The sequence below is a fragment of the Lycium ferocissimum genome, chromosome 8, assembly GCF_029784015.1.
Source record: "Lycium ferocissimum isolate CSIRO_LF1 chromosome 8, AGI_CSIRO_Lferr_CH_V1, whole genome shotgun sequence".
In the NCBI taxonomy this organism is placed as follows: Eukaryota; Viridiplantae; Streptophyta; class Magnoliopsida; order Solanales; family Solanaceae; genus Lycium; species Lycium ferocissimum.
Genome location: NC_081349.1, coordinates 30765116 through 30773240, shown reverse-complemented (window position 1 = coordinate 30773240; position 8125 = coordinate 30765116).

The following is an 8125-nucleotide window of genomic DNA, read 5'->3' as shown; positions in this document are numbered from 1 at the left end:
GGATAAAGGCGGGTCTCGAGGGGGGGTTCCCCCCCGGGGGGGCGGGAAACCCCGGGGGCGGTGGGGAGCCGCCCCCCCGCCCCCCCGGCCGGCCCGTGCCCCCGGGGGAGGGAGCGCCGGCCGACGGCACACTCGGCTCGAGCAAACACGGCCCGCAACTCTCTCGGCCCTCCGGTCTCTCCCGGAGGCTGCCCTTTCAGGCTCCCGCCTTTCTGGGAGGCATGGGCCGAAAACATAGCAATTCGTTGAAGAAGTCATCCTAATAATACAACATGCACGATCTAAGATCGAAAGAAGGACAACATCCTAAATGTCCGTAGCCTCCGTTTATAGATGTGGTGCCACACACCGATAAACAGGACACTACTAGACACGATCGGAAACATTCGGGGGACGAACCGCCCGATACCACTTTTGTCACGACCCCCCGTAGGCCATGACTAGTGTCCAATGGACACTATACCCCCGGCACCAATTAACATCCCACAACTCGCATAAATATAAATGATCACGTATGATGCCAGTTTAGCGCGCCAATAGCGAACGGATATCACAAAAACGCGGCGAGGGCATGCATGTGTACATATCATATCGAATAAACATATGCGGCCGAAAAGGTCACATCACGACCCAACCCGTGAGTGGTGACTAGTGCCGGGTCGACACCCGTCTGTTATTTCCGATAGCAGAAATCGGCATACAAACAATCTCTGGCAGAACATAGAGATCATCGTGGTTCAAACTATCACGTACCAACATATAGCTGTATAGCCGATGACTATCATAATACACCAACGCTGGCAGAAACGCCATATACGCCGGCCGACAAAACACGGCGGATGGGCCGCCCAAAAACACAACTTACTCAGCAGCATCCCAGAACAAGCCCTTGCATAACCCACTCTGTGTCTACGGACATCTATCTGGAGACAACGAGAATCGGATAATGGAGACAGAGCTACCATCAGTATACGAATAAACATAATCATATACATCGGAAGAATATATACCAAAATATTGGCTCCGAACGAAGGAGCACTCTCGAACGACGAATGGAAATCCTATGCGGTGGATCACCGAATGTTTACTGCGGGCATGGCTTAAGCAGCCAGAAGAAAGGGGGTCGGCACGTAAATATGTCCGAGCATGTAAAGCATGGAATACCATAAACAAATCGTGCGAAACGAGGAGACAGAAAAGTAACATAATAACCGTAAAATCATAACACTTGCACTCGTGAAACATAAATCATACGTATCCATTTCATATACAATCACGGATCGAAACGAGTCGAGTAAAATCATCTCGCACCCATGCATAGATATAACGTGCCCGCCCCTTTAATGAGGGACGCGGTAAGTAAAATCATTAGATACATACACATAACATGCCCCCCGCCCTTTAATGAGGGACGCGGTGAGTGAAATAATCATATCATATACATATATCGTGCCCCGCCCCTACTAGTGAGGGACGCGGTGAATGAAGTCATCATATGTCATCCACGGCCACCTCCCCACATCATCATATCATTATCATATCATATAACGCCCCGGCCCTCTAGTGAGGGCGCGGTGAATCATGCGTAGAATTGTGCACGAATACATGCCCTGGCCCGGGACGCGGTGAAAGAGATCATAATAGCTCGCACGAGCGAGTAGTGAGAAATCACATACACAAATCATCATCATCAGTACTCAACAACATAATCAAAACGAAATCTCATTTAAAAGCTAAATAACAGCCCAGTCAAGTTCCTTGAAAATCATTCGAGAACATATCAAGTATCACTTTAGAACTTGTGAGTACGTGTCAAGATCATATGACATCTTGTGGGAATCAAAAACATAGTCTTCATTACGGACTTAATAAAATAGCCTAAGCGAACTATTATTTCAAAACCAAGACAACGATAAATCGAATTTTCTTTAGAATACTACTCGGGAACATATCAATCCGAACTTCCGAAACCACAGCTATTCATCAAAATCATATACATAAGATCATTATCATAAACTCAAAAGGTAAGTAAACTTATCGTACTTGAAATCGGGATCATAATCGTATCATATTCTTTCAAAAGTCGTCGAAGTACATAAAGGAAAGTCGCGGGACCCACGGACGGTGTCGTGGAAATGCCCGCCTATGGAAAACATAGTCATCATATATCATGGAATCATTTTTGAGCATATCGAAGCGATCCAGTTCTGTCTGTGAAAGTTACGGACTTTCGTAGTTTTCGGAATTGTTTAGGAACAAAACTCTTTTAAAAAAACCAAGCTTTTATGCAACTTTTGAAACTTATTCATACAAAAGACATAAGGCCAATATTTCATCATATCATGCATACGAAGAACAAGAACCAAATAATAATCACAGACATGGTCGGATTGCGAGAGTAGAATTTCCTCGAGGCTCGTATCATAGCCTATTTACGACTAAGGCATGCCAAAAGAAGGAAGGGTTGCGCTTTACGTACCTCGATCGCTCCCAACGCTACTCCAAACTCAAGTTAATCACAACCTACGCCTCGGGCTGCCCAAGGTCTACAAACAAGTCATAATATGCCAAACATTAGCTATAGACATTTTGGGCATTTAATTCCAAATTAGCCCTTAATTCTCAAATTTAGGAAAGATTTCCCTTGTAAATAGGCACTCCGAGAATTTAACTCGGCCAAAATCAACAACAACAACAACAACAACCAACCTAGCAACATTAATAATCAATCGAAAGGCAATATAACATTAATAACTCTCTTTTACATCATTCGGCAACTTTCAATATTCGATTCAACGACTTGCATTCAAGCTAACATCAACGCTTATACATTCAAATACTCATCCGAATCCATATCAACAACATTCAAGGACATCTTAAACAATTTATACAATATTTCCAACAATCCAACCATGGCTCCAATTTACCTGTCTCCAACTTGAGAACACAACTATAATCCATTTCTAACTTCCGAATCATGATTTGCATCAATAATCCATACCGAACGATATCATTATCATAAATACACAAATTAAATCAAGAGCATAATAACCTTCAATTAGCCCATACATTTACAACATCAATCTTGAATCATTAAAAGCTCATTTTCAACATAGAATTCATTACGACAACCACTAAAACACTAAGCGACATTAATGCGTTCTTTGTCATATAACATGACCCATTTTCGACCAACATACCAACATGCACATATTGATAATTCTCACTCATTTCTTCACACTCACAACAATTAACATACTACATAGAACTTAATTCATCACTTAAACACAACACAACACACACACACCTCACACGGCTATATCTACACACCACCTTCACTCCAACATGCCATATTTCAAGATTTTCATCCATTTTAACATACTACATACAACATTTATAACACATAAAACATGATCAAATCTTACCTTTCTTCTTTCAACTCCACACTAAGCTAGGGTTTGCAATTGACACAACGGATGGTTGGATGACCCGAACAATGCTTCCACGCTACTTAGGGACCTCAAATTAGTGGGTTTGTACCAAGGAAATATTTTTGGAATGACTTGAATTGAACTTCAAATTTCAAGAGCTTGTGAGAGCCTCTCTTGTTCTTCAACTTCTTACTCTTTTTTTTTTTTCTAAGTGTTGGATGATGCAAATGATTTAGTGGTCATCTTCTAAGATAATATAAGACTTATACAAGTGTCCCTTGGCCCACACCATGTGTTGGAGCAATTAAAATTGGACACAAAAATGTGTGGGAGCCATCTCCCACCCATACGGCCAACATGGCTATTTGCATGATTTTCAACTTCCAAATGTATCACTTTTGGTCCAAATTTTCCTAATTGTTCCATACCAACAAATTCATGAACAACTTATGTCTCAAAATAAAATCGAAGGTCAAAAGTCCCGACTTTGCGTCCCGGAATGGTTTTGTCTCTAGCTTATCATAGTTAAACTGGATTGTCCCAACGGACGAAAACACGGGATATAACAGCTACTTGGTACCACGGCGGGTAAGATCGCCCAAACATATATCACACGCATACATACCGTACAAACACAACCATAACCCACATACATGTCTACGGACCTCAACGTGAGTAACAAAATCATATGACGGGACGGGGCCCCGTCGTACCCCCGAATGAATATATACATATGCAACGAAAAGTGTATATACCAAAATACGGGCTCCGGCGAAGAGCACTCCCGGACAAGCGAATAGGTGTCCTAGGTGGATGGATCACCGAGCGACCGTGCACGCGGCATGAAACGCAGCCCCCGAAGAAAAGGGGGTCAGTACGGAATATGTATTGAGTTTGTAAAGCAAGGAAAAATAGTAACAGAATCGTAACCAAACGGAATATACAGAAAATAAATACAATATGCAAAATGTCAAAACATTTAGTTTTAAAACATAATCATGCATGGGCTCTTAGAACGATGGTCGCCGCACGTCGACGGCGCCATACCACGCATCACACCGAGAAAGTTTCATATCTCCGTAACCCAACATATCCCGTAACACATCATAGCCAACCATAACACCATACACGGATAACACCAAATACAAACGGAACCGGCCCTCTAAGGGAGGAGCTCGGTGAACCGTAACACAAAGATCACTTGCCGGAACGTATCATATGCGCGCGAAATATAAACGGCCGGGATGGGTGAACGAGGCAATAACCATAAGCACGAGCGAGTCGTGAGTAACCATATGCATAAAATCATACTTATAACTCATTAAGTAAGTAAGAAATCCATATGCGGAAGTCAAAGTGAAAATAGTATTAAATTTTTCCGAAGGTCATTAAGGATAAGCATAGAAAAGCCGCGGGCCCCACGGACGGTCTTGCCGACCCATCCGAGCCCGGCTACGAGAGTTAGGGGAATGTTATGTCTTATGAAGTTACCTATTATGTTTCGGCCATCCGAGCTCATCTCGCAAAAGTTACGAGCGTTTGAAGTTCGGAACCTTTTAGTAGCAAAATTCTTTACAAGACTTTTGAAATTCAATCTTTTGAAAACATAAAAACCTTAGTTTGGTTACATTAAAGAGTAAGTCTTTAAGAATGGATAAGGTACATATCTAAGCTCGGATCCTAAGAGCGGAATTACCCCGAGGCTCGGTTCATAGCCTAGTAGCACTAAGACATGCCAAAGAAGAGAAAGTGACGTCTTACATACCTCGTCCGCTCGCAAGCTAAGTCAAGCCTCAACTCTCGGATGCTCCGAGATCTACATAACACCAATATACCAAACATTAGCCATAAGCCTTTAGGCACTCAATTTCAAATGAACATTAAATTCTCTACGAAATTTCGGCGACATTTTCCCTATAAATACACCAACCCGAGATTTCAACTCGGCTAGATTCAACAACAACCAAACCAACAACCAAACTACAATATCAATAATCAATTCACAATGCATTACAACATTAATAGTTCTTTCTACATGACTTCAACAACATTTATAATATTCCAACAACATTCAACAACATTCATAATACACTCATTTCAACTACTTACGTTCAATCTAATATCCGCGGTTATACATTCGATTACTAATCCAAAACCTTCCACACAATATTCTAGAACGTCTTAAACAATTCGCACAATTTTTCAAACAATCCAAACATTGTTCCAATTTAACCGAAATTGCCCCCAAACCGATAAACACCATTCACATTCCTTTCTTCCAATTTCATGAATTACACCAACAGTTCATGCATTAACAATGTCATTCTCTTAAGTACAAAATTTTACATTAAACGTACAATGACTTCCAAAACAGTCGTTAACCACCACAACATTAACTTAGATCATCCAAAAGCTCATTATCGATATAGAATTCACAACGACGACAACTAAGGCATTAAGTAACATTCACTCATCCTTGCCACAAGCATGGCCTATATTCGACCATCTTCATACACACACATATATGTGATTCCATTCATTCAACACACTACAACAACAAGGAAACATGCTACACATAATTCAATCTATCGATCTAACAATACATTACACATACACGGCCACAAGCCATGCATGCTCCATGCCCACGGTTCAACTCCGACATCTAGGTTCTCATGAATTTCATTCATATTTACATACTATGACATGCCCGCACCACTCACAACACATAAAGAGAATTAATTCTTACCTTTTTCACTTCACCGTCAACCACGACCTCCAAGAGTGAAAACGGATGACTTGATGATTCAAACAACGATTCACGTTAATAAGCACCCTTGAATTAGTTGTTTTGCTAGAAGAACCAATTTGTTTGATGGAAGTTCCTTGGTCTTGAATTTGAGGTGCTATGGTAGCTATGGTTAAACTCTCCTTATTCTCTCGAAAGTTTCTTGAAAATTCTCTAAGGCAAGAATGAAGAGAAAGATGACTTAGTCATCTTTTAATTTGCCATATAAAAAAAAAATTCATGTGGCCATGGCCCACAACTAAGATAGCCGACCACTTTAGCCCTTAATTTCCATAATTTACAAGTTTCCTTAATTCATTTTGGCCCCAAATGTTTCCTTTATACTTTCATGCTACTAAGGTCATACACCCCTTATATTTTTAAAACAAAATCGTGATTAAAAATCCCGACTTCATGTCCCGAAATAGTCTTGTTCCTAACTTGGCATAATTCATTCATATTGTCCCATTGCTCAAAATACGGGATATAACATATGCATATATGACATAATGTTGATTATGATGTAAGTGAGCATGCGTAATCCTTTCCGGAGAAACAGCGATCCACGATTGTTACTTTTCTTACATTATTATTTCCTTACCATGTTATCATATATGTCTTACATACTCGGTACATTGTTCGTGCGCGCCACTTTATTTTTGGACGTTGTGTTCATGCCCGGAGGTAGACGGGGGGCGACCCGCGTCCTTAGGAGCACGTTAAATTTGACACGCGGGCACCCTTTTATTCGAAGTGCCGGTTTTTGATGTATTCTTTTGTGTATATATTCGGGCATGGACGGGGTCCTACATAAGTCATTAGATTCGACAACTCAGTTAGGGGCTCGTAGATACGTACGTGTGGGTTACGGCTAATAGTGACATCTCGGTGTATATCATTTTGATAGCCGCAAAGAACTGCGTATATATATATATGTATATATATATGTGTGTTTTGGAAGTAATTCATGGCTTCGGTTATTATAAAGTCAAGCCTTGAAGTTTATATGTCTATAGGTTGAGTATTATAGTCGGTATGATAGGTGGTATTCGATTGCTTGACTCAAGGTACCATTGTGGTACTAGGGTGTCGTGACACGAAATACCATCTTTGCTGAAGATCTTTCATTATTGATGTCTACTTACTTTCGGACATTATGACATTTATAGACGATTTATTTACTCTTGAAACGGCTTTATGTTTTAGAGTCCTTGTACGATTGTTACACCTCGCATTTTTGCACTTTCGGATATTTCGAAACAATGGCGGAAAGTTTAGCGCGAGGTCATTTTCGGTTCGTTGTAATGCGTAGGTCGTTGGAAAGTATTCTTAGTGGAAATATTGAGGAAGACTGAGGGCAAAAAGAGAATTCAAAATGGCATTATGGTAATTTTGTAAAAAGGCTAAGGGCAAAATGGTCATTTCCAAGAATTAGAAAATTCCAAAAAGGGCCATATTGGCCATGTGAGGAAAAGGCATGGAAAAAAGATGACAAAGAATATAATAATAAGTCATTAAGAAAAAATCAAGAAAAATCTAGAGAAATAAAAGGAAAAAGGAGGAAAATTCTAGAGAGAGACATGTGCCCCTCACACATATATATATATATATAAGTAAGTTGTCATCTTTTTAATCAGAAAGAAAGAAAGAAAGAAAGAAAAGAAAGGAAAAAAAGAAGGAGCAGGCTAGGGGGCTAGAGGGGAAACAAACCTGCTCCCTAAAGTATTGATCTTGAAAAATTGGTTGCTTCACGTTTTATTACTAATTGGAAGGCCCTCGTTAACGTGGTGTAGTTAGTAGAGCAAGGGGGCGCCGTTTTGGCGAAAAGTCCTACGGGGAGAGGAAGGCAAGGAAAAAAAGGGGAGGTTCAATCTTTTATTTTTGTTTTTTTAGATGTTTTGGGAAATTT